Source organism: Pholcus phalangioides, unplaced genomic scaffold (genome assembly GCF_987345545.1).
Source record: "Pholcus phalangioides strain wild (caught in Gottingen) unplaced genomic scaffold, Ppha-v1.0 ptg000017l_1, whole genome shotgun sequence".
In the NCBI taxonomy this organism is placed as follows: Eukaryota; Metazoa; Arthropoda; class Arachnida; order Araneae; family Pholcidae; genus Pholcus; species Pholcus phalangioides.
In genome coordinates this window covers 44491352-44518716 of record NW_028301610.1, presented here as the reverse complement: position 1 = coordinate 44518716, position 27365 = coordinate 44491352, and the positions used below count along the sequence as shown (strand labels likewise).

The 27365-nt window shown below is 33.6% G+C and overlaps 2 long non-coding RNA genes across 4 annotated transcripts in view; one reads left to right on the top strand and one right to left on the bottom strand.

Moving 5' to 3' along the window:
• The window catches only part of LOC149073500 (uncharacterized), a 105561-nt gene that overhangs the window by 37137 nt on the left and 41059 nt on the right, over positions 1-27365 (top strand). The window contains exon 3 of the long non-coding RNA XR_016194359.1: positions 17792-17906. This is a non-coding gene — a long non-coding RNA (uncharacterized LOC149073500). The remainder of the gene's footprint in view (positions 1-17791; positions 17907-27365) is intronic.
• LOC149073499 (uncharacterized) overlaps positions 17920-27365 on the bottom strand; it is a 92936-nt gene continuing 83490 nt past the window's right edge. For all 3 annotated transcript variants that reach the window (XR_016194358.1, XR_016194357.1, XR_016194356.1), the window contains one exon: positions 17920-18064. This is a non-coding gene — a long non-coding RNA (uncharacterized LOC149073499). The remainder of the gene's footprint in view (positions 18065-27365) is intronic.

Genomic DNA, 27365 nt, shown 5'->3' with positions numbered 1-27365 from the left:
GAGGGGTGAAATTGGGCTTCTCAGAAACAAGCTACGGAAGACATTATGAGCGAATCATTGTGAGCATGCGTAGTTGTAGTGAAGCAGACTGATTCATAGAAAAAACAGGACAACTTGAAAGGCAAATGAAACTGGCCTCACTGTCACTTTCTCTAATTTTAGACTAGTGTTTATATAGGAACCCCCATCACTAGTCTTAGCGGGTATTTCACAAATCGGCAGGCGACAAAATCTATGGGAAGCTCCCAAAGTTCCCAAGAAACATCATCGTCAGAGGTCACAATTCATAGCGTGAAACCATCATAATCAAGTAACAAATGGGTATCTCCTTCCGGCAAAAGATAAAGATACAAATGAAAACTGTATATCAACCAACCTTAGCCATATATGCAGCAAGAATGATTGATTATACAGATTGCTTAGAAACCGGAAAACGGAAAAGATCATTGACTGGAAGTTGATCAACTATTTTCATTGAGCAAAAGTAAACTTTTAAAGGGACCATAAAATCACTCAGATGCAGTAGTGATCATTTCAGACAGTGAGGCCAGTCAATGTTAACGTCAAAAACCCTCTTGCAGGCCATCAAGATGTGAAAAAAAATCCGGTCGATTCTTAAGATCTAATCGGAATTGAGAGCAACGACTCATAACGAGCGAATATGGCAGCAGAATCATGCACGTCCACGAACAAAGTTAGACACTATCAACAGATAAGAGACTGTTTTGGGCCAATGAGAGGTAGCATGGCAGGAAAAGTGGAAAAATGCAGCAAATCCAGCAAGGTTCATCGAGACACTCACCCTATAAGAGTTGACAGGAGGACATTGATATAGTGGAGAAAAAAAACGATGTTTTACTTAGGCCGAGGGTCTCTTAAGATGTACTTTTACTGTTTGAAAATCTCAACGGCAAGTGAGCATGTAAAGAAGACGAGAACAGCGACCAGCTGCATCTACGCGGAGAATTTCCATCTTTAAAGAAGCAGAGAATATAAGTTGAAGAAGCATGTGTTCAAGTGGATAGCGCACAGTAACCACACATCCAGAAGAATCAGTGAGCTCACCAAATCTTGGAAGTGATCATGAACAGACAAGACAGAGATCCTACCAGTCGAAAATGAGGAAGAATACTGGAATCAACAAAAGAGTACGCTGCAGCCATCGTACGCTACAATCGGGGACAATGGTAGTCAGAAACAATTGGCAAGAAATGGTATTTTTTGGGCTGAAATATGCTGAGAAATTGAATTTTCTGGATGTTAATGATGAAACTGATATTTGGAAAGAAAAGTGATTTGTTTCCTCCGGGAGTCGGAACCTCGGTCCTGTTGCACACCGGGCAAATGCGCTAACCAATGCACCAGAGACACACTATTCAATTTCTTATAACACGCATTAGTAGTGTGAAGCGCTGACTGAAACCAACTGGGGCGAAAATTGCTGTAGTTAAGGGAGGCCGCTGTCTCCACTCATCACTTCACGCTACTAATGCGTGTTATAAGGAATTGAAAAGTGTCTCTGGTGTATTGGTTAGTGCACTTGCCCGGTATGCAAGGAGACAAACCACTTTTCTTTCCAAATATCAGTTTCGGCATAAGATACAGAAAATTTAATTTCTCAATTGGCAAGAATCTGAAATACTCAGTGGCAGCTCAGTTGATTTTGACTCAGACCAAACTCTGCAGCTTAGCTCACACTTTCCAGTGGATAGATAGCAGCGGGAGCAAATTGTCTTCGAGGTCATACTCAGTTCTATGTGGACAGGCAGCCAAGAGTGGAGTGGGAAGTAGCCACAAGCGGCTCTCACCAAGAACCATGCGTTGAAATGTACTTGATATGGCACTTATCATCAATCTCATCAGATAACAATCATTCAGGTCACATGGAGTGTCTGTTTCCATCATGATTCTGCCTCCTCTATATATTTCGCTTTTGTGTGACAGTTTGTGATGCCATTTCCATATTTGCGTCTAGAATATTATCCTATTTGATGACAGACTAAACTGATTGATACTACAATGATTATAATGTAGTTGCCCATAAATTATAAACTGTTCAACTTCTGCAGAAACTACCCAATTTCAATATGTCCTTATACTTGAGTGAGACCTGGATGATGGGAATAGTGGAGGCTGGTGAATATATATATTTTCCCCATTTCCCCCCATGGTTTGTCTAGATTAGGCATCTTCAACTCGTTATTCGTCAGCACCGCGGTGCTGCTCCCTGAATCACCTAGACATCTAGAGTGGTCGATGCTCGTGTCCAATATCGTGAGCATTTGATCAATGTGCCAATTAAACTTTGTGCAAAATTATATTCAAGGATTTAAATCATCCCGATCTCAGAAGGATTCCATACGACCACCTAAATCAAGTTTATTCAGCAGCAGGGGTTGCCTTCCTTAGCTCCCGCTCTATCGGTACACAAAGTTTTGCCACACTCATGCAAAAATAAAACGAATTATACCAACTGTTTCGTTTTTATTTGATCCACCCTTATATATATTTCCTATTCATTCAGAAAAATGGTGCTCAAAACTACACTATACATATTCTGAACCAGAACGAAGAAAAGTTGAAAAATGGATCATAATTAAATGTCTGTCTTATTCATCTCTGTGATTTATTTCAAGTTTTTTCAATGACTAGACTGAACATCTACACATTTTTTACGTTCGTATTTATTTTTGAAGATATGCTAGGCATATACAAGATTGACGAAGGAGAGGCTTGAGACAAATATTCCGTGACACCCAATGTGTTCTGCTGTCTTAATCTAAAAGGACAAAAAACACTCAAAAATATCGAGTGTCTATTAATGGTCTTGAAGATAAGTGAAATATCCTCATAACTCTTCGTCGGCATTGACTTTATCCATCTCTCAACAATTGAAAATGACTATCGTTAAGTCAAGGATCAGAGTTTTTTGAAGAAATTTTTACTACATCGATTTTATGATGAGACATGTTGAAAAAATTGGATCGGCCGAATAGAATGAAAACTATTTTTCCTTCTTAAATTATATTATCCATGATTTTCAAAAAAAAAAAAATATCTACGTACAAAAATTTGAGTTAGAAATATTTCTGAAAATAAATAACGGATTTCAGAAGGTTTTTCCCCAATTTGAAAATCGTGAAGCTGTTTAATATTTTTTGTAATCTTATATATATATGTCTGTAATCTTTTAAAATATTTTCTGACCTGCTCACAGGTTTAGAGCAGCGGTTCTCAACCCTTGCTTCGCGGAGACCTTTGGGCTCCTTGTGCACTCTCCAGGGGCTCCGCGGCCGCATGGAGGAAAATAAAAACCAGTAAAACTTAAAAAAAAAAGTTATGAATATTTTTAAATAGTAAAAATAAATTAATCTTTGATGAATAATTAAAAAATGGGCCTACGGGGCTCCGCCATAGAATTTTTTTACTAAAAAGTGCTCCGCGAGTCAAAAAAGGTTGAGAACCGCTGGCTTAGAATATCAGATCAAGGCCAAAGATTCCGAATCAGCCTTCATGTGGCCGAACTACGATTTCCAGCTACCTTGCCTCTAACAACCAAGCAATTGCTTCAATTTGAATTCCAACCATTAAAGCGGCCATAACGTGGCCCGTGGTTCCAACCACGTGGCTCTAATGGTAATCCGCATATGCACCAGGTTTCTACCTATAATCACCATTTACATAAGCTATTTCACTCAATTTCATGGCTGCAACGGTTGAGGGTAATATTTATCTTTTGATTTTCGAAACCAGCGCGTATTTGGCCATATATAAGTGTCATATTCCCGAGATCTAAATGTACATTCTCTTTCCCTCCGTTTTAGTTTAAACTGAAAATATTGAATGCATTCGTTAAAACCTAATTTTTATTCTTTTATTCGGAGTATTTCAGAAATAATTATGCGAACTTCTTAAAAAGGTAGGGTGCATAAAGACAAATCAATGTCATGCAGCAACCTAGTGCCGTGTCTTCACGTGCTGATATAGAGAGAGTACGTGAGATCATAGACTTAAGATATAAATAGACCGCGCACGCTATTCATAAAACTTGTCGAACGTGAAGAAAAGATGAGCAGTATTGTCGGGGAAAGAACAGGTTCTGCGCTATTACATTTGGCGCGTTTTCGCAGAAGCTAGGATGTTGCTGTAACGAAATTTGACTCAATTCGATCAAGTTGATGAAAACTTTCCTTCATTTTTTCAATGAATTTCACTCATTTTTATGTGAAATATTTAGAGAGTATCAGATTTGAAAAAATAAATTCTATAAAATAAACAAATATTGGAAAACGGAACAACGTATATGTTGTAAAGCCTAATTCATTTATATTTTTAAATATTCTCTTCATTCACTTTGTCGCTTTTAATTTCGAAAATTTATTTATACTAGAGGTTATTAAAACAAAAATATATCTTTCCAGAACATTACAATTACTCTATATACTCATAATTAATGTATAATTAATTATAATGCATCATATTATGTTATATAATGTAACACATTCACACTCATACCATATTCAGTCATGAAATAATATTCAAACAATAAGAAAAAGTTTCATTTCTAACATTCCTGAAAAACCTTTTATAACCTCATCACACAAAACTGTAAACACTTACATAATATTTCAGGATTAAAATAGATTTTACTCAAGAAAATTACAGAATCTCATCATCAATTTCTCTAAATTATAAGAATTAAAATTCCATGTAGAGTATATATGTAATAATTTAAAGTGTGTATATATATATATATATATATATATAATATTTTAGGATATAATATTTAATATATATAATATAATATTTACACACATCACACACATATAAATATATATATATATATGTCACATATATATATGTCATATATATATATATATATATATATATATATATGACATATGTAATCTCTTCGCTCCAAAAGTATGCATATGTTAATCTTAATTTAAGGTATTAAATCGTTTTTAGAATGATTCTTTTTCAAGATAACATCTGAGGTACACAATATATGACTTCAGGTCTTAGTACAGATATTGACTCAAAAAATCAATTGAATAATTAATTTTCTTGTTTGAAGCGGCAATTTCACATACAACAAACATAAATTAATGAATAAAAAAATTTCTTTTCTGTAATAGTTTTATCTCAGGTGTGAAGAGGGGTAAAAATACTATTATTTTTAGAGGTTGTTATGCACTTTTATGCAAAACTGCAATTGTCTAGAGTGGGGGGGGGGGGAGTTTTCCTTACATTCTATTTAAATAGAATATTTTTCATAAATTTCTCCTCCTGAAAAGCATATTTTCCTCCAAGTTGAGCAAAAGTCGAATGAACTCACTAGCTCGCCAAATCTCGCCAAATCTTGCGGAGACGTATATTTCAGTTAAAACTTCATAAAACTCACAATTTCAATCATTTATTGCCAAAAATTCTATTAAAACATTTAATAATGATTCATGACATTTGAATTTTACCAAAACTTGGAACTTTAATTGAATTAAATCCAAAATGGAGTCGTTAAAAACTGAGATTACGTCAGAAATCCATTGCATCGTCAATTTAATATTCCAATTTTTAATTTATAAGAAGGGGAATAAGCAAAAAAGTATTCCCTTGTGAAAGGATACTGGTCCCCCTTTCCTAAACCGCTCAGAACATCCGAAAGCTGCGCAAGTGTTGGCCATTCTAATCAAAAATAAGACAGCGCGTGTAGATCGTCATACGAGTAGCCATAAGGAAAGCATTGCCAGCGAGATTCCCTGACCAGCCTTTCGACTGGAGTCACGTGACTCCGGATCTTTGCTTCACATTGTAACCCCTCGCGCGCACTCTATAGTATTATTACTCTGTGCGTGAGATGATGAAAGAACAGTTCGTGAGAGAACCAAATATTTTTTTTATTAGCTACAAGGAATCTGGTGAGATTACATAAGGTGTACAAAGATGCGACCATCAGCTGCAACAGACGCTTGATAGTATCAACGCGTGGGACTAAGAGCATGCATAAGAGCATTTTGTACGATCCTTGGCATGTCCCGGACCATTCCAGCAACTACATAGATGCGCATTGTGTGGTCATTATGACTTTTAACAGGGTTGTCATACTGGAGAACTCTGATGTAACTCATCTGATCGGTACCGTTCCGGGTACAGTTACGTAGTGGATCATCCTTTGTCACAGGCGTTCGTGAATTCATTTTGCTACCTCACATGAATGCTCACAAAAATAGCGGTGTTTTTAGTAGTTTGATTTCTCCTCGTCGGGTACGGGTAGTGTTTTTCCACCTTGACCCATGCCCTTGTGACAAACCTCTCGCTTATATCCTCCATGGGGGGACAGAGCGGGGATCAAGGGTGGTCTGGTGGTGGTGTCCTAAGTAATTTATGAGAAAGCCGATCAAAAATCGATCGCCATATACACACATGAGAACGGCGTTTACGGACGTACATATGATTTCAATGTGCCATATAATTCCAATTTGTCGTTGTTCACTCCATTCGTCGTATACGTTTGGTACTTTTCTATAAAACACTTTGTGTAATAACTTTAGAGCAACAATTAATTACTGTACCTGTAAGCACAAATAGAGATTCCTGTCAAAGATTTGATGTGCATGTACATACATTTGATGCATTTGCTATAATGACGCCTAATTTCTATGAATCCATAAATTATTATCAACATTGATTGTGTATTCAAATGAAACGTAATAAAATAGATTCGTTATAACGAACAAAAACATATATCAGGTGGTGCGGCAGAACTAAATAAAGAATTCTATAAGGAAGCCAGAATGTTTTTTTTTTCGTTAGAAGAAGTCACCGGACAAGCATCCAACTTCTTGAAGAAAAGAAATATACAGCACCATCCGCGAATAAGAATTTTAGTTGTTTCACTACAACACATTGAGTGAGCTCCATAAAGCCATCATAACAAAGGGACGCGGCATATTTTTGCCCAGACCATGCGTAGGCATGTTGGGTTGTTTAATCAGTATGACTATACTGTTCGCCCAATGTGTTGCTGTAGTTGATCAATCAAAATCGTCTAAAATTGAACAATCAGACTCCTTTACGGTTGCTAGCTATCATCTTCTCACAAAGTTCGATGCCTATCGTGACTTCCTCTAAAGCCGTTTCCACAACCGCAGCGTTACGCCACCCCGAGCAGCGTAAATCCTGATCTTGAAGAAATCATTCAAAATCAATCAGAATACCCTCAATCACGCCTTAAAAAACAGTTTTTGAGCAGTTCGGAATGGCGTAGAGCTACGGGTGTGGATCCGGCTTAACGAACACAAGTGCATTCTGGCTTCCTTCTAGATTGTTTCGTTTAATTCTACCACACCACCAGATATACCTTTTTGTTCGCATTAATAAATCCACTCTAAGGGCCTTCATTTGAGCGCACCTAATAGATTGATAGGTTCTACTAATGATTCAATTACCGTAACAAGCAACAGGGGGAAATCATCATACAACGTCCTATTGTTTTCAGATCATTCTCAGCAATTGACTGGGTCTTCTGCTCCTGACGTGATTAAATGGAATAGATTTACTATCGAAGCCCATGACCTACATATTATCATTATTACTGCGAAAATGAGCTCCACCTCTGCGTGTTATCACGTTGCTCTTTATGTCCTCTCTGTACTCATTCCTCTTACTGCACGTGTGTATAACATCGGTATTTCTTTTCATGTCGATCGACATAAAGGAGAAAAAAGGGACTCCTCTCTCTAAGGAAATACAGACATTAATAATATCTGACGATAGCACATTTCGGCATTGTTTAGATGAAGCTAAATAATGGCGACGTAATGTCATGTCATTTATAGCCGCATTTTTGATTCTCGGGCTTTCATATACCCGCATGAGCATCGAGCCGTAAATGTCCCATTCAAGACAAAGATGGTAGAGCCAACCCATTTAGAAAGAAACAACTTCTGCGGCCATTAAACGTACAAAAGCGTGTAGTTGACTATTACATAAAGGGTCATAAAATCGTTTAAACGCGTTGAAAGTCAGGAGAGGTAGTAAAAAGATTGGGAATGGGAAGGTTGCCGTGTGATCGTAATAGAGTAAATCGTAACAAAGTAGAGCGTCATCTTGTAGAGCTTTACCAAAAGCTCTTGTCTTTAAAAAAGTTATTGTGCCGCAGTTTGTGCTAGCGGTCAATAAAAATGAAAAGAAAAAAAAAATAGGTGGGTTGTGTGTGGAAGGTAAGAAAATGAAAAAAAAAATCGAAAAATAGTGACCATATCCATAAAAGTAAAGAGATCGCAGTTAATAACAATAACAGTTAACCAAGCACAATTTTCCAAACGTGTTCCATCAGCCTAATGGCCGTAAAAAACGCAATGACAAGATTTAGGTTCGGTTTTAGGAGAAGAAGTTATAACGCAGGGTACTCAAGCCGTTAAATTAAGTGGGAATTTTGTAGGTTCACCGCTCTCGCGGTATATAAGCGTGCGCATTTTGTTCTCTATGTGTATGTGTATATATATATAGATAGATAATACATAAGGACCGATGTGAGGACCCATCTTCTGGTAGTGCCGCTCGAGCTCCAGTTCAAAGAACAACACCGCTGCATCTGCTCCAAATGTGCTCTGGACATAGTTTCAAGTGTTGTACCTCAAGGTATTTCGTGGAATCTACGACTAGTATGTTGTTTGAGATAACTGATGCAATCAGGATTAATTCTGAGTTTTGGAGATTATGTGTGTGTGTGTGCAGCAGTTTGGTGTTGGGTAGGATATCCACCGTATCTATGTGGTTTGATCAGTGTGAACAAATTCTTTAGCAGAATTCTTCATTGATGGAAGGATTTATCTCATCATTGATGGCATTGGATTTATTGTGTCTAGAAGAACCATCTTGAAACAGGTGAGACATGTTAAATCCATTCTATGTTATCATGAGATATTGTAGGAGGATAACATACAGGCCTTGCTGAAACAGATTAGTGGTTCATTGAATTTGGTGTGCGTTTTGTGCTACCTACCATGCATTTGACGCTGCCCAAATGCAAGGCGCACCCTAGGCAGAGATTGGTAAAATAATGATCCACCATAGTTTCCCGTAAAAAAAAACTGGTTTATACAGCTTAAAAATGTTAATTTTTCGCTACTGCTTTTCAATAATTGTCTTTTCGTTGCTTTTCCAAAAAATCTTCAATTCCTACTGATTATTCATGAGCTAATGTTAAGGAATCTGTCACCAGGTATTCCTTAAATACTCCTAGCTATTGCTCTTATGACTTCTGGATTGGACTATACCTTGGTGTTTTGTGTGTATCTGCGGCACACGCTATTTGCAGGAAAGGACGATTTTTGGAAGATTCCAATAGTTTTGTGGATACATTTGTAGACTGTCCGTTACACAATCTCGTTCAGCGTACATGTATGCTCTAATGAAGGGAAATATCATTACTAATCTAGCGTAGTGCTCTAGACCCCTCGTCCAGATAGCAAGGACATGATAGTTCGATTCCTCACAGGGGCATGTAGACTTTTCTTTCCAAATACTCATGCGATATTGTAGAAGGATAACATCAACTCCCGAAGCTCATACATCAACCGAGTACCTTTTCATAGAAAATTAGGTGTAACTTTTGTGTTACTTATACTGATGCTGCCCAAATGCATGGCACATCCTAGGCAGAGATTGGAAAGATACATAATTCATGTATAGAAATTTTTTATCTGCTAGGAGTGAGGATTCTTGAATCGTAGAATTGGCGTAAATTTCGCGGGACATCCTGTATATATTAGTGAAATGTTCAAACAAATATTCAAAACTTGTTTGGATTCCACAGAACATACTCATTACCACCGCTAGAGCTTTGACGTTAGAAACCTCTGTCCTTATCTACTTGTTTTTGACTATCTATAGTTGTTGCTGATTTATAGTGGTGAAGTTGCCATGGTCATAGCAGGATTGGATCCCGGAAAAGTCGACGAGGGAGCACATGCACCTGATGATAGTCTTGAGGGGACGGAATATATTTTAGGGAGAAACATAAAAAACTGTTGAAAACTATGACTTGTGGAGGGAACGACGAATCAAGCTTGCTAACCAAACTAAAAATTGTAGTTATGACTCTGAGCCATTGTACCCAAAGCTTATCCAGGGTGGCTGCGCTTGACATCGTCTCAAAGATGGGTTAACAGCATTAAATGTTCTTTCTAAACATAATTCAGCTATAAAATAATGTGAGCCAAAAGCAATATTAAAAAAAAAATTCAAATACAAATACACAAGGCCACAAAAGGCAAAATGCCCAACGAGGTAGCTAAGAAAAAGATGCCCATAACTAAAATGTATGAATTTATTGTGCAAATAACGAACTCATATTCAACTATTTTCAATTACAACGAATGTTTTTGATGATATAGAGCAGTGTTTTTCGACCCGTGGTCCGCGGATATTTTGGTATCCATGAGTACTTTGTAAGGGGCCCACGAGATACCATTGCATGGATCTCACATTTTGAAATGCTGTGAAATTTGAATTTTTTATGATATGAAAAATTATAATAACAATACACACACACGCACACATTTGAGTTTTATGGGGGGAGACCGTGGTGCATTGATCTTTAATACAAGGGGTTCCGCGATATCATAAAGGTTGGGAAACACTGGTATAAAATGACTTCAGTGTATGGAGAGTCGATTGTATGGTTGATGACACGTGTGGTAATTCAGTAATCGATTAATAAGGTACGTATAAGAAATGGTACCAAAACTGTGGCCTAACCATGTGCAAAATCCATTCTGGTCATCTCCCAATATTTAGTGGCACACTGCGTTACAGCTTGTGAGGATCGTGGTGCTCACTGATGCACTAAAACGTACTTGATGCTTTTGCTGAAATTTTTATTTACGGTTGACATACCAATGAGAACACCCATTCGAGTTAGTTGTCAAGCAATTGCTTTGAGCTACTTTGTGTTACATGCCACAGTTGCCGTATGGTTGCTATTTGGAGGTCAAGTCAAAGACTACCCGTATAACAGCTAGATGGCTGCAATTACCGCTCAATCTCTGGTACGAAAAGCATGAATTTCGAATCTTAGTTTTTTGGCATGAAAGAGATTGATTTCGGAAGAGTGTTTACGGCACTCCAGGGTGCTATGAGACCGATTAGGGGTGCCGCAAATTTTAACGGCAGAATTATATTCAACGTAGTAACACGATTGTGATTCCCAATCAGCGAGACACGACACTTTATGGTGTTCCAGGGGAACTCTTGGAGATCGGGTAGGGGTGCCCGGAACATAAAGAGTTTATGAACATCAATGAAATAATTTATTGCTTTCATAAAAAAGCTATACAATATATGTGTATATCATGAACAAAAATAAAAACTTATATTTTAATAGAAATATTTTAACATACATTCAAGAGAGATCTATTTCCATAATAGTTATTATTCGGACTTGAAATATTTAATTATTGTCACAGCGCGTGATAAATATCTCAAATAACAAAAATAAGAAATGTAAATATAAACTTTTTGAGAAAATAAATTGTTTGTTTGCACGTGAAAAGTCAATTGATGAAAGATTGATCTTTCAACTGGCGCCATCTATTGAATATTACAAATTCATCTTTCTCCTGAAATAGCTTTGATTCTTTCTCCATGTATACTGTATGTAATTCCTAAAAGTATGAAATGATGAAAGAAATTATGTATGTTTTACTCGTGTTCACACCCGTGTTCATTTTTGAAGTTCCGAAAGACAGTAAAATTCATCTTAAACGCTCTGTCAAACGCCCATAATCAATTTGTCTATTACCTATATAACGAGTTTTTAATAGAAGTACTCTATGATTTTAAAAACTGAAAATTCCTCACGAAATTAACAAAAATGTAACAATGTAACATGCGTAAATTGAGAAAACCGAAATTGAAAGAACAAAATTCATTTTTTCCCCTGCAAATCAATTTCGATAGAATCTATTAACGTCTATTAGCGTCACACATTGACACATGAACATTCCTAAATCATCGCATCGGTTACCTGGCGATTGGAGTGAAAAAATTAAATTTTAGATTTTTCTAGACTTTTCCTGTAATGGGTTTATGGTCCAAAAAAATTAATGTTCCCTAAATTTTCAATCAATTTTAAAAATTGGGCTTTATACTTAGTGAAACATTTATACCCTGAGTTTTGTGCTGCCCTCTTGTGTCAATGGAAAAGGGTACAGGCTCCAACTATACAACGTTTTTTTCGTATAAATGGCAAAATTCCTATAGTAAAAAGTAATTAAATCGATAAGATATATGTTTGATTGATACGTATGCAATAAAATGCACGAGAAAAGTTTTTTGTGCTGTTTTTCTATTTCGTTCATGAAAGAACACTGTGTTTACGGTTCAAAATACTTGAATAGGTTATTACTGAAAAAATCACATGGGAAATTATTCATATTTTGTATAAAAAATCACAAATAGATAAATTTATTTTATATTTAAGTTGTAAGTAGTTATGTACTGGAAAGAAGTGAGTAATTTTGGTTGAAATTTACCAAAAAATGAAAATGTTTTCAATAATAGTAATCCTGGAAATATATTTATTTATTGAGTACAAAAACAAAAAAAATTGTAAGAAAACCCTTTATATTTTTGTGAAAACCAGCAGGAAAGTGAGTGAGAGAATCTCTAAATAAGTACACATGAAATATTTTTTACCTCTGTGAGAGGTTAATGAAAAATCCAATGCTAAAATATTAAGTATTTCTCAAAATATCTCTATAAACTCATTATACATATATTTTCCCATCCAATACCGAAAAGTCATTTCTCCGATCGACTTTACTATCAAGATATATCCACAAGAAGAAATCAATCATTTTAAAGGTGAGAGACCTATCACTTTTTACATATTTATTTCATTTTCAGCATTTGATAATCTGGGTATTTGAAGCCTCAAAATCTAGTAACATATATAAGACGGTATCGAATATTTACTGGGGAGAAAGAAAATAATAATTAAAATAATACGATATCATAAATATCCGTTGTTAATTTCTCACGTGAATTAATTAAATTACCGACCACGAGATACGAACGCGAACCCTTTCCTGTGTTCTTTTTTAGGTTTTAGGATCGCGTGCCGATTTAACAAAAGCTGATCGGAAACTCTGCTGATGATAATTACTTTAGTAATTTCTCATCAGAACTCACTCAGTTATTCTGTGTTCATTAGCACTCAGCGGATGACCTAATCATCAATCTTAACAGTCATTTAGTCCTTCTCCACCAAAAATAACTAGCTAGAAATGAGATGAATCGGACTGTATTATTAGTCCTCTCAACTCTGTTTTGTTACTGATAGAATTCTAGTGAATATTTTGGTTATTATTATTATTTTATTATTATTTTTCGTTTTTTTTTCTCTCTCTCTCTCTCTCTCTCTCGCCACACAACCATCACAAAATGCGATTATAAGTATATATAAGCATCTTCGACAACGATGGAACATTTTCAGATGGACCGGTTTTGTAATTATCTCGTCCATTGATAAATTACATGATGTGGCTATGGTTGACGGCGATTTAAGGGAAAATAAGTGGGGGGAAAAGCAACGTTTAATTTTGGTATAGAAACGATGGGCAAGGAATGATAAAGAGAGCTTGTCTTGGGGGAAAAAAAACCTTTTTAATCATGGTTGAAATGCTTTCAAAATCGTCATGTGATGTGAAAGCAATCATAAAAAATATCAAAAAAAAAACCTCGTCGAGGTGTCCACTGTTATAAAAATATGCGTAGCGTTATTAGAATTTTTCGTGAGGAGAAATGGGAATTTTTATTATTTTTTTTTTACCCCCCAACACAACGATTCATTCTTTGAGAAAAACGTGGATGAAAAGTCATCGTGATCCATACATTTGTGATGATTAGGAAAACCTCAGGGACGATTGAGCTTGAGAGAACGGGCAAAAAGGAGAAGATAACTTTCCTATATTTCAAGTATTTGGTCTATAGCAGTGTTTTTCCCAATCTTTCTGAATTCAAGGATCAGTGAAATGTCTGAAACAATTCGACGGACCACCAGCTTGCAACGTGATGGTGTCCCGTATTTTGCGGGACTGTCAGAACGGCCAAATGTTTGGTTCCGACTATTTTATTCATTCGTCCCGTTTTTTTCACCGAAACGTATTTGGATTTATAATGCTTACTAAACTCGTGAATGGTGGTAATTTTTCTCGCTTATAAATGGTATTATGATAATTATGCGTTTTCAATTCTCCGCACAATTTCCATTAGCTCTAGTTAATTTCTGAAGAGTGTAATTTTTCAGCAATTTTTGTAACGATTGTTGATTTTGCCGACTTATGGCAGAGTTTTTGGTGACAATTGTGACGGTGTAACGTATTTTGGCGTGTTTTAGATCAATATTTTATTTGAAGAAATATGATCACCAAGTCATGAGACAAATTCTTTTTTCGAGAAATACATCTTTGTTTACTGTGATTTGATTCAGCCCTTTATCTCAGCAATTATTGCAATAATTAGCAAATATGTGATAAATTGAATTATTTTTTGGCTGCAATTAGTGATATCCGTATTTATAGGGTTGGAATTTCCTGGATGAGATATGGTGATGCACGTCAAGTATGAAGCTATAATTTTTATTTGAACTCGTAAGGATATTACTAGTAGCAATTATATACACCAATTGAACAATTTTACAATTACTTTTAAAGTAAATTATAAACTCTGCCGATGAGCCACTTTTTCTATCATCGCGGACCACCTCTGACCCTCGGACTATAGATAGAGAAACGCTGGTCTACGGAAACGTATGGAAGTGATTTCAAAAGTTGTCCTTTTCAGATTCTTGAATTCTTGGGTAACACATAAAAAATAAATTGTACGAGAATAATAATGCTTCATCGTCTATAATGGTTGATTCATTTTCCCTCTGATATTAAATTTAATAATTACAAAAAGTGGAAAAAACATGATTCCTATTTTGGTCTCATTCACCTATATCCCCCCAAAAAATACGAGATGTTATACCTTATATGAGAAGTATGAACAATCTCTCTATATGGTTCACCACTACAAAAACGTAGTGGAAAACAATTAATGCCTACGGATGTAAATTGGTGCTGTTAGCATATTTTTAATTGGAAAAATACATCTCACAGCAATTAAATTAATTTTGAGTGCATTTTTTTTTTTGAATTACCTAAAATATTTAATTGAGAGTAAAATATACAGTTTGCTGATTTTGTTGTTATTGGCAGTTCACGATATACCGTATTTTGCCGTGTTTATATGGCCCGTATTTTATTTGAAGAAATATGATCCCCATAATGACAAATATTTTTTTTCGAAAAATAGATCTTTGTTTACTGAGGTTTCATTCAGCACTTTTTATCTCAGCAATTTTTTAAATAATTAACAAATTTGTGATAAATTGCATTTTTTGTCTGCGGTCAGTGATATCCCGTATTTAGAGTTGCAAATACTTCTTATCTCTTTTTCTCTTTGTCATGTATATGGGATTTTCCTTTGTTATATATATTCAAATACTATCATGATTATCTCTAAAGTGATTGATTTTTCAACCTTTATTAATCACATTAAATTTTAGGATGATTTGATAATAATGAAAAGAAAAATATATAATATAATTCGTATTTTAATTTCATTCACCTATATTTCCAAAAAATCAGTTCTGTTATACACGAGAGGTACAGCATTATACCCTGTAATGTAGGGGGGGGGGGGGAAGGGTATTAACATCTTTATTCCTTTTCTTAACATAAAATTATGCGTAAGATTATAAGTAAATTAATATTCTCTAGGATGATAAATCCTTTGTTCCCCTCATGTGTAATAATTCTAACTCATGTAATTCTTTAATAAAAACCAATTTAGAGATGTGCTTACTGGATTTGCGCTCGTGTTTTACGGAATTTCTCTAAATTTACATCCGGTATAACGTATTTTTTTTAACATTTAGATTCAATTCTAAAGCCAAAATCTTATAAATACAATTATGATTTGTCTATTCAGCTCGACAAGTTTTTAGCTCTTATATTATCCTTAAACTCGAAGTTTTCTTAGTTTAGGAAAATAACAGCTGCACTTGGAAAATGCTTCTGTCTATTTACTTTACCCCGAGTTTTAAAATAACTTCATTGCTAGTCGGATTATACGTGTATTAGTTGCCAATTTGCATAATTTTTCAATATTTGTAATCAACTCAGTAAATTTCAATTAAGCCACAAACTCTGCTCTACAGAGGCTTAATAAATTCAAAGCGCGTATCTTTTAAATTTGAGAGCTAGCGATGGACTTTTGAGCAGTCTATCATACTTCTAAGAGAGATTTGAATTAAAAACGATACTAGGCTAGTTAATTAAAAGAGATGCAAATTTTACGTTCATGCTAAAGAAAGGGAATAAGTAAATTGGAATTATTCCCGGTGACGAGCCTAAAAAAAAATGAGTAGTTTTTTTTACTTATCCCTGATAAACGAAATATATACTGTATTCATGCAGTCCTTAATCCGAAGAGAGAGGGAGTTCGTCGCTTTCTCTCACGAGGAGTTAATTGCGTTAATTATAAGTACTCCCGATTTAATTAAAAGCGACGAAACTCAGCAGCTGGAAATTTTCACAAGCTTCAAAGATGCCTAAGAATCCTGCAACCGCAAATGCGTGCTTTTATTACAATGGGAAATTAATGCAAAGTAGGAATTTGCAGCTGGTTTCTATGGCATTTAATTCGCCTACCTACGTAACCCTTCATTTATTCCAGCTGATTGGCATACTGCCGTTAATGAGTAAAACAAACAGTAGATTTCACGTATTTTATAGTTTTGTGATTTCAATTTTAAAAACTATTGACGTGATATAATTTGCCTAGTTTTGAAGAGGAAAACTCGAAAGTTTAGTATTATTGATTTACAATACATTAAAATAGGAATATCCAAGGTTAAAATTGTTTTAACCCACTATATTTCAATATACATGGCAAATACACTGCTCAAAACAATTAAGAAAAATGTACGTTTTTTTTATTGTGATTTTTGAACATTTTAAATGAAAAAGAACATTTTTAGGTATTCAGAGTCATGTCACAAGAATTAATCAACTAAATTTTAATAAATGTGAATAAATAATACATACCCCTTAATTGTTTTGAGCGGTGTACATGCTGTAAAAACCTATTTTATACCTGTTTCTTTTCTGATTTTTTTTTTAGTATTTTAGAAAGTACATCTTTCAGTGTGATTTCAGGACAAAATACGCGATTGTAAATACAAATTGTTTTCATCTAGAAAGAGTTGATTCCTTATTCGTGTGATTTTAGAGAGTTGCTTAAATTTTATGGTTCAGAGATTTATAAAATCTCACAAATTTGAGAAGATTGAAAAGAGAACTCAAAGTAAAACTATTCAATTTTTGGATAAGAAAGGTTTCATTTGTTTATAAATAACATTAAAATCGAGACAAACTGTAAATTTTACCCTTTTTCTTCAAATTTCGATATTTTTCTATGGGGGGGGGGGAAGGGGGTTGAACCAAGAAGAGTTAAGGGTTAATGATGATTTTAATAATTTGGTATTTTAAAAAATTACCTAGAATTCTCATATTAAATCGAGAATGATCTCAAATGTGAATGTTTTTATCACTGCAATAATTCAGTTTTCCTCAAGTTTTTCATGTACAATTTGTATTAATAAATAAGAAAATAATTTATTCAATTATTCTATTTTATTGCAAATATTAATAAATAATATTTGATTTTTTTGTTGCAGGAAATATGTTATCAATATTGGAATTTACAATGAGGTCTAAGACTCATAATTATGGCACTAAACCTGGATGACCTAGAAGGAAAAAAATAATTCACCAAGCACATTAACGTTCACAGTAGGTGGAAAATTTCATTTTATTTATACAAATTTTTACAAAAAAATTAAAAACTTATAATATTTCATCATCATCAGATCAGGACACAGATATAAAAACAAAATTGAGTAATTTTATGCATTTTTGACCATTGGAGTGACGAACGACCACTTGAAAAACTGGAAAATAAAAGGAATAATAATCAATACATAAATACATAATTATTTTACATCAAAGATGAAACATTAGACTATGTTATTACGTATGATAATATATATATATATATATATATATATATATGTATATATAGTTAGTAATATAATTGATTAATGAATGAAAAATAAGTAAATATTTTTCATAGTAAATAATAAGTAGACGACCGATTGAAACGTTAACGAATTACATGACATTAACATGAAAATCTAAAGAATTTCAATGTAAAAAAGTGTGCAAATGTTTTTTATTTATTTTGGATCTAGTATAAAGATTAATTCCTTTTAATAAATTATGAACATAAAATTTTTAATCGTATTAAAACGCTCTAAAAATTCGTAATCTCTATCCAAGTCTATAGTTATTCATAACACCAAAAGATGGCGCTGCAACTCTAAGTTTTGATATCATATAATAAACATGGCGTTCTTTGTAATATATAATGTCATATAAATCAAAATATACCCGGTATCAAATTCTAAACATCATTTCCACTTTATTACTTTCATTTAAACTTCCATTTTTATATCAAAGTCCAAGCAAGGTAAGTCTTTATATCATTTACTATTTTAATTTTTTTAATTTCCACGTAAATTCCTGTAAATTGTATATTTTTTAAATCGTAAAGCCTACACCGTACCGTAAAATTAACGAAATTTAAAAAATAAGGTAAATATTTGCTAATTCCATCGAAGATATTATTACAGAAGCCTTTCATTAATGGATTTGTTACTTTTAGTTTAATGGTAACTAGAAACTGACCGCCATATTTGATTAGTTTGATACATGTACATTAGAAAGTAGACTGAAATATATATTTAATAGTATTCAAGTTCGTAAAAACATATCATTATAAACCCATAAAAGTATTGAATTCCAATAATTCCGATTGATTCGTGAATTTTTTCGCAATTTATGTTTCATACTAATTAGATCGATATAGATTGGAAATTGAGTTCCCTTTCTTCTTAAGCTCAATTATCTCCAAAAATGGCCGCCTTGATGGAGGAATTTTTGTCAATATAGCCATTTTGAAATCTTTCGGTATATCTCGGAAAAATCCTCTTCCAGCTTATACAATTCGTACAAATCAGATTTTTCTTTCAAGAAAATGAAAACAATAATAAAATAAAACTAAAGGTAACTTTATGATCATCAATTCCACAAAAAGGCAAGAAAAACTGATCGTAATCAATAAAAAGGCAACAATTAATTACAATTAGACATGTCTACTACAAATTAGTCTAATTAAAATGTTATATAAGGATTTAAAATCATAATAAGTTAATAGTTGAAAACATTTTTGTCATATTTTTTAAAGTAAAATGCAATTTAAAGGATGCCAAAATGTTATTTTCTGGAGGAAAACCGTAATTATCTAATCGATATCTCATGAAATGGGAAAGGTTATTTACTGCGCGTGTATTTAAACGAATGGTGATGAGGAATTTTTGAAGATATTGATTCATAATCCAGATTCTTTCATAAACTAGAAAACATTGATGGTAATTTTTTACATTTGTTAAATTTAAACTCTAGGATAATATTTTTGAATATGAAAATGTAAGTCAGTATAAAGATTGAAATCAAGAAGAAACACCAAATTATCTCGTTGATTGCACTTCAATGAAATTTTTATATAATTTTTAAAAATATTTGATGATAAATTAAAAATTAAGATAAATTCGAATTATAATCAATGAAAAAAAAAACGTGAATTTTTTTGTTTTTCCTCGTAAATACGATTGAAATCGTTTTGTAATGTTGAAAATCGGAGATTTTTACAAAAAATGTAATCATATATTATTAAATAATGACTTTTGGAATAATATGCTTTTACAACTTGAATACATACCGATTGATTCAAATAAATAATGAATTTTTCATCAAAGTGAATGAGATTTGGGAGAAATTGAAATATAAATTTAAATTGTAAATACGAAGTCCACAACAGCTAAAACTTTCAATGATCTCGTTGTAATGTAAAAATTAAAAAAACTGCTATAACTGAATATGATTGTTATTTATATCAGTACACAAAAACTAATTATTGTTATTGAAGATATAGAAAGTATACTATATGTAATAAAGATGTAACGATGCATTCATTCTAGAGGTATTATTCAATTAAATTGAGAAGGATAACTAAAATGCATAATAATTTTGTAGAATATAAATTAAAAAAAATAAGTATCAATTAAAATAAAGAATTCAAATATAGAATCAAGATAAAATCCTTAAAATAACGGGAAAGAAAGACATTTTTATACAAACGAATGAAGAATTTTAAGAATTTAATATGTGATATTTAACCAACATATGTATATATATATATATATATATTCAGAATTTTTCAACAAATTTTTCGAATATATTTTTGTTTCAAATAGGTGCTATTAAAATAATGGACAGTGAAAGAATGAACGTTCGCGATCGGGTAGAAAAAGATATCGCATAATAATTGCATGTGGAATAGCAAGTTAATTAGCGTAATGGAGAAAATGCTGATGGGGAACTGATAAATGATCTAAAAAAAATAAATAAAATAACTTTCCACACTTGAATAATGAATCGGGGACCCTCACATCATTTGTAACTCTTATGAATGTAAAAAAATGCATATAAGTAAGGTAACGCTTGGTAAGAACATGCTCAGATCAAAAAAAGCAGCTTGAAATAAACAAATGGTTCTTATGACCCTTGGGATCGAACCGTCTTTTTTAATTGCGAGCTTTTGACTCTAACCTTATGGCTCCTTAGGCCTTGAAAAAGAAAGCTTCACGTTTATTTTTAAGGACTCACTGAACTTTCCGATCTAAAGATCAAGTGAATAAAACTCAATTATTCATAATAACAGCCACATTGACTACAATATGCGAATCAAATACCCTTGCCAGTATCGATCTGACCATACGGATAAGATTGTTTTAGAAACTTGAAATTTTACTATATCTTTATTAATAAAATAAAATGAAATCAATCCATTGAAAATACTAATTTACGTTGCTGAATGGATGACGCAATACTTTTTTTTCCCCGTTTATATGTATCCATTTACTGATGAGTGCGAATTTATCGATGGGAATTTTTCTCTTTTGTGTATGGGCTTTCGGAAATTAACTCTTATTGATTGAAGTTCGTTCCACCATGTAGTGAGTCGCTCGCTGTTGCTTGCCAGATTTTGCTCAAAATAAATCGAAGGTATATGATCTGTAGTTGACATTGTATAGACATTTACCCATTTTTCACATATATTGAACCAAATTTATAAATGTCTGTATATAACTATATTGTCGATTCTATAACCTGAAAATATTTTTTTATGTAAGAAAAAAAAGACAAATGTTAGTAGAAATAATATGGAGAAAGCGTTTTTTGTCTTCTTAAAACCGGCCATTTTTAGTTCATAGATACTACAATTATGTTGTATGTTTCTTGTGAAATACGAAGTTTTTGTTTCGAGAACAAAAAACATACAGAAATTGACTAAAACTCAATTATTATGGCTAGAAAGTATTTGATACTCGTTATTAATTTACCCAGAAATTTCCAAAAGTACTAATTGATCGGAACCCTGGTTATAGAAAACTATTTAATTTTTAGAATAATTGGTTTTGAATCATTAATATACGTGATCGTCATTGAATCATGTACAGTAGTTAAGTACAATATTCATATTAGGATGAATCAAAAAAAAGCTATCCCTACTTAGATAAGACAGCCATAACTTTTTACTAGCCACAAACTTTACTTATCCATAACAGTGAATTTTATCTGTAGGTATTCGTTTTTTGCTGATAATTGCTCTTATTTTGAGTTGCGGTATTTTTGACATATTTGACATCCATATTTTTTATGGGCATATTTTTTCAACCAACTCGTTGGGCATTTTGCCTGTTGTGGCCTTTGTTATTTGTATAAAAGAAGAGCTTCTATATATACCGAAAGCCTATATATATTTGAATTCTAAGAATAATTAGTTAGTTGACTGTTTCTGAGTAAGTTGATCGGTAAACATTGGAATTCACATTCCATATTAGAATAATTACGTCAAAATTTTCTTGTCCGCATGTAAAGAAAGAGTAGGCCTCTCTTTCGAGCATTAATCAAGTACTCGAAATTAATCAATAGGCTACTGAAATTCATCGACTAACTTTGGATATTTTGAGAATTCCACCGCTATAACCTAATGCATATTCTGGGCCATTTCCGTGTTTTAATAGCTGAATCATCACAATTATATTAATAAAAATATGATATAAAGTTTTTTTTGTTGACTAAATGTCTTGTTGTATTTGAAAAAATAAAAAAAAGAACCACAGAGTAGCCCAGAAAATGGATTTCTTGCTTGATAAGAATTTGAAATATTATAGCAAAAATGACCATGGAATTACGTATTACACGTGAAAAGACCTTGAGTGTCCACGCAAGATGCAAGTCTCACAAATACTTAGATATGATTTCGAATATCGGTCACACTTTTCTCTTTGACCCCCACGTCAGAATCTTTTTTAACATATCTTATATAATAATTTCCCTTCGTGATTATTCAAAACCTTAAGGGCTCACCCACTGACACTGCCGCCAAAGAACATTATCATTTGACGAGATGCCAAGGTATCAAAATATTAAGTATAAAAAAGAAAGTAGTTTTGCTGGTTCATATTATTATTATTTTGCTTCTTTTCTCCGTGGAAGCCAACCAGACACGAAACGCATAAGGATAAGTATAAGGCCACCAATTTTGAATGAAAAAAAGCAAAAAAAAAAACCGGTTCTGGTACTTGCACTGGATTCGATGAGTTTTAAAAATGGCTGCAAAAAAAAGTGACTGGTTCGGAGTGAAAAGAAGAGATAAAATATATATATGACTTTAGTACTTCTCCCGACATTGGAAGGTTTTCAAAGAAATTTATGCAGAAAGGATGAGCTATATTTCATAAGATTTTCGCTGAGAGCAACAAGTGTTTTGATGTATGTCTTCACACCTCACCAATTTCCAGACTGATTAAATCCTCTGCCTAGGAGGTATCCATCATCGCATTTCAGTAGGTTTATTCACCCATAATTCGTGCTAATAGCCGGTAATAAAACGTACACACACTGGCATTGAAAGAGCACGGTAATTGCTATTCTCAAGAGCGCAAAGGCAAGAAATCATTCCGAGACATTCGATGGCAAAACTGGCCGGTTAACTTTTATTAGGCTTTAATTCATAGCCCTGGTTCCCGCCAATTACGCTTGCAAAAGCCTAAATAACAGAGGAGAGCCTCGCCCCCCATCCTTATTACAAGACTATACATATATGTATGTAGACAAGAGATATTCAGAAAAGGGGGGAAATGAGTAAAAAAAAAAAGCAAAACAAGAAAGAAATTGGCACAAATTGGCATTAAAAGATTGAAATATAGCGTAATGTAGTTAAGTTTTTTGGCTACATCTTAATCACAGCACAGAATGTATGCTATTATGTCCACAAGAATCAGTTTATATGATTTCAGTCGAATTACAGAACGGCTTTTTCAGTCTTTCTTTTTTTTTTTCTCCCCTCATGATATACGCGTGCTGTCAAATTTATTGCCTCTCGAATGTCATACTTGCTAATTGGAACTTGTGTGATACTCTGAAGTTTTACTGTAATTGGTGCGGCAGGATGATAATATTTATTCCTATCACAAATTGGCGCTCTAAAAGAACTCGACTTTTCAATGTAGAGTTGGTTACATTACTCGCGTGTAGTGTGTTGTTTCTTTTTTTTTTTTTTTTTTTAACCACTCATAAATAATTATGACGCGATATATTTCCTCCACTTATTTTGATAATCATTCTGATGCAAAGGAAGTTCCGAAAATGCTTATTGTTGCCCATTGTAGAAAATAAATGGCCATAACGCCCAAAAAACACGTGTCTGATTATCAGCCCTTTGAATTGTGTGCGATTCACAGTAGAATTTGGTTAGTTCGAACTTTCACCAACTCCCCTTGAGTTTTCTATCTAATTTAATGTTCAAATTTTTTGTTTAATTCGAATTTTTTGGATAATTCGATGTTTGAAGGAAAAAAAAAATCATGCGATTTTTGTATGAGAAAATTTAGTTTGAAAAAATTCTACACGAAGCCAGGCTGCTTTTTGCGATGAAGTTGCTTTATAACAAATTTTTAGAAAGAAATAAAAGTTTGAAAATTTTGTTTTTCTCTATTCCTTGTTTTATAATTTAATGTGTCCATTTTTAACATTATTCAGCTGGAGTGCATTGAGACTGTGTACCCCTTAATACAGATTCTATTTTCTAACCTATAGATTAAAGTGTAGCATTCGAAATCTGAATCTTTTTATCGTCATTAAAAGTATAGAAAATGTCCGAAAGTTCAGATCGTAAAACGTTAATGATAGTAAATTTCCTTGATAGCATAAGAATGATGAGCGAAGTTAGGTTTCCGTAAATTTGAACATGGTCACGAAATTTCGCAGTGATGCTGATTCTAGAACAGTGGAATGTACTAAGATAAATTAATATAGTAATAAATTATTAAAATTTGAGAAACAATTTCGTAACCGATAATACAATTTTAATAATTGATAATTTGCATCGTATGTGAATGTTGATATTAAGTTACAATTTGTAGTCATTTCACTGATCCAGGATAGATTAATTGGACAATTCAAATTTTTTTTCCAGTGACTTTGGACCTCGAATTAACTAAGTTCGTTCGACTGCATTTTCTCTTCTAATAAGACAAAAATTGTGATTTTTCGTGTTTTAGGATCATCTTTAATCTCACAAAGTTTTTATATATTATTATAGGTGAAAACCTTGCGATTTTCTTAAGATAAAAAAACTAATCAATTATCTTTTTTTGTAAAAAGTGAAAAATCCTGGATTGTCCACGATGCCAATTGCGACAGGAAAAAAAGAAATTAAAACGATAGTAATCTCTCTTGATTATAATCCAATGGAATAACAAAAAAAAAAAACGCATCAAAAATCCATTAAACTTCACAAATTTTTACCATTTTCTGAGACCTTGTGATTTTTCTCTTCGGAACGATCGAAATTATTGACGAGAAAAAGAAATTGGTTTTTTTTTTTAGTTATTTTAATGGATATACTCTCTCGAATCGATCGATTATAATTTCTGTGTTTTCTTCTTTTGACAATCTAAGAAAACGAATTAGCCTACTGTATTATCATGTAGTCTTTGGTTCATCGTTTAATGCTAACCTCGTAGCTTGAACTTCTCTCACAAGAAATATCTACACTCGAGGGGTTAGGCCTAATGAATGTGAACTGCGCATGCGTTTATGAAAGTAAGAATTGCACCTTTTTTTTTTTTTTTAATGCCGTAGATAATTCTCCATGGACAAGGATGGATGATCGAAAAGAACGTCGTTATAGTCGTGTAGTCACGTTGCAATTGTTATAACTTGGTTTCTTAATTCATGATACATTCACTGTGATTATGAGTTTTGAACTACGCACTTCCCGTATAACTCGTTTTTCGTTGTCAGTGCTGTTACAAATGGTACAGTGGGACCCAGTTTATACGATTCTCATTTATACGACTCTCACATTTGTATGATGTTCAGCTTTCGGTCGTGATTCATTCCTATACATCAGCGTTCCTCAACCTATGGTCCACGACGATAATGCAGGTGGTCCGCAGACTTGGTGATTTAATTCGAATTGAATAAAAAATTATTCAATTGTGAAACTGATATTAGTAATATATTTTGGGGTTCAAACGAAAAAAGTTAACCCTTATACAGTGATACCTAGCTACAACGATACTCGATATAACGATAAATCCCTCCACAACGATATTTTTTCACGTTTTGTTTAGAATTGTCCGTACTTCGATGTCTATACTGCTGCCTCTTGATATAACGATAATCCCTCTTCAACGATATTCTTTTTTGGTCGACAGAGTAGACTATTGTTATATCGAGGTTTCACTGTATTTCAGTTTTCATATTTCATCGAGAAAAATACAGTAAACTGTGATTCTAATATTGCTATTTGGCACCAAAACCATGCGGATTCTCGATCAAATGATTACTGAAATTGAGGGTAATTGCAAAAAATCACGGTGAACAAAAATGTATTTTACGAAAGAACTTACCTGTTATACATTAGCAGCCGTTGAACTTGAGATAAAAATTATGAGCCCCAGAAAGCAATAAAAAGAGTTGTATAAAAAACACGGAATCGCACCTTTTTAAGGAATGGTATCGTGCAAGTTCCAGAATGTTCTAGCAACTCGTGCGTATATCGTTTACACCACAGTGAACTCATTTGCATATAAAGGCAGAAAGCCCAAAGTTCATCTAGAAAGTTCTGATTATGTGCGTCTATTTCGGTAGTGTTTCCATGAATCACGTGATTAGAATAGCGTGTGCATCGCACACGATTTGCTTTGCGTTTCACTTTCTCTCTCTCTCTCTCTAACACTCTCTCCCTGTATATACCCTCTGCACCTGACAGGAGTTATGCAGAATGCGAAATGAAATCTACATGTAGTGCGGTAGAAAATCTCGCGTTTTGGTAGATTCATTACATCGTAAATGGTTCTAGCAATCGCCCACCCTCAAAAGTTTAGAATTTATTATTTGGTATTGTTGCTGTCAGGAAAACTTATAAAAAATTCATATACATACACATTTCAAGTTTCTCCACTGCGAAAAAAAAAATTACATTCTCTTCTCTTATCACAGTAATATAGGCATGATATCACCAAGTTTGATGTTACTCAATTTATTATAGATCATAGGCCTAATCATGAATGGATATGTAAAACTTGAAATTGTATTTTTGAATTGTCATTTGTTTGTACAAAATCACCAATGTAAATGAGTTGAAATAGAGTAGGCATACAGACAGTGGCGTATTTACGACTTTTCCACACACCAACTCCGGTTATATTTATATCGCCATACGGCAATTTCCAACCAGTGGAGTTGGGTGGGAAATGAAGGTTCCATCCATCGGTGGTCACCCCAGGTTCGGTAGGCAAAGAACTTGCTTCTGACGTTCTATGGCGTATTTACTGGGGGGGGAGGGTTAGCAGGCTGAAGCCCAGGGGGGCAAATTTGAGGAACAATCGGTCAAGAAAATTAGTAGGACGGGAGAGAAGGGCGGCAAAAATTTTTTATGGACCACGCGCACTTAAAACTTAAATCCATCTCTGCTTACAGAGACGCTACTTACGCACTAGGTCAGTGAGTGACGAAACGGGTGACCTAGAGAGTGTGTAAGCATGTGAATGACCA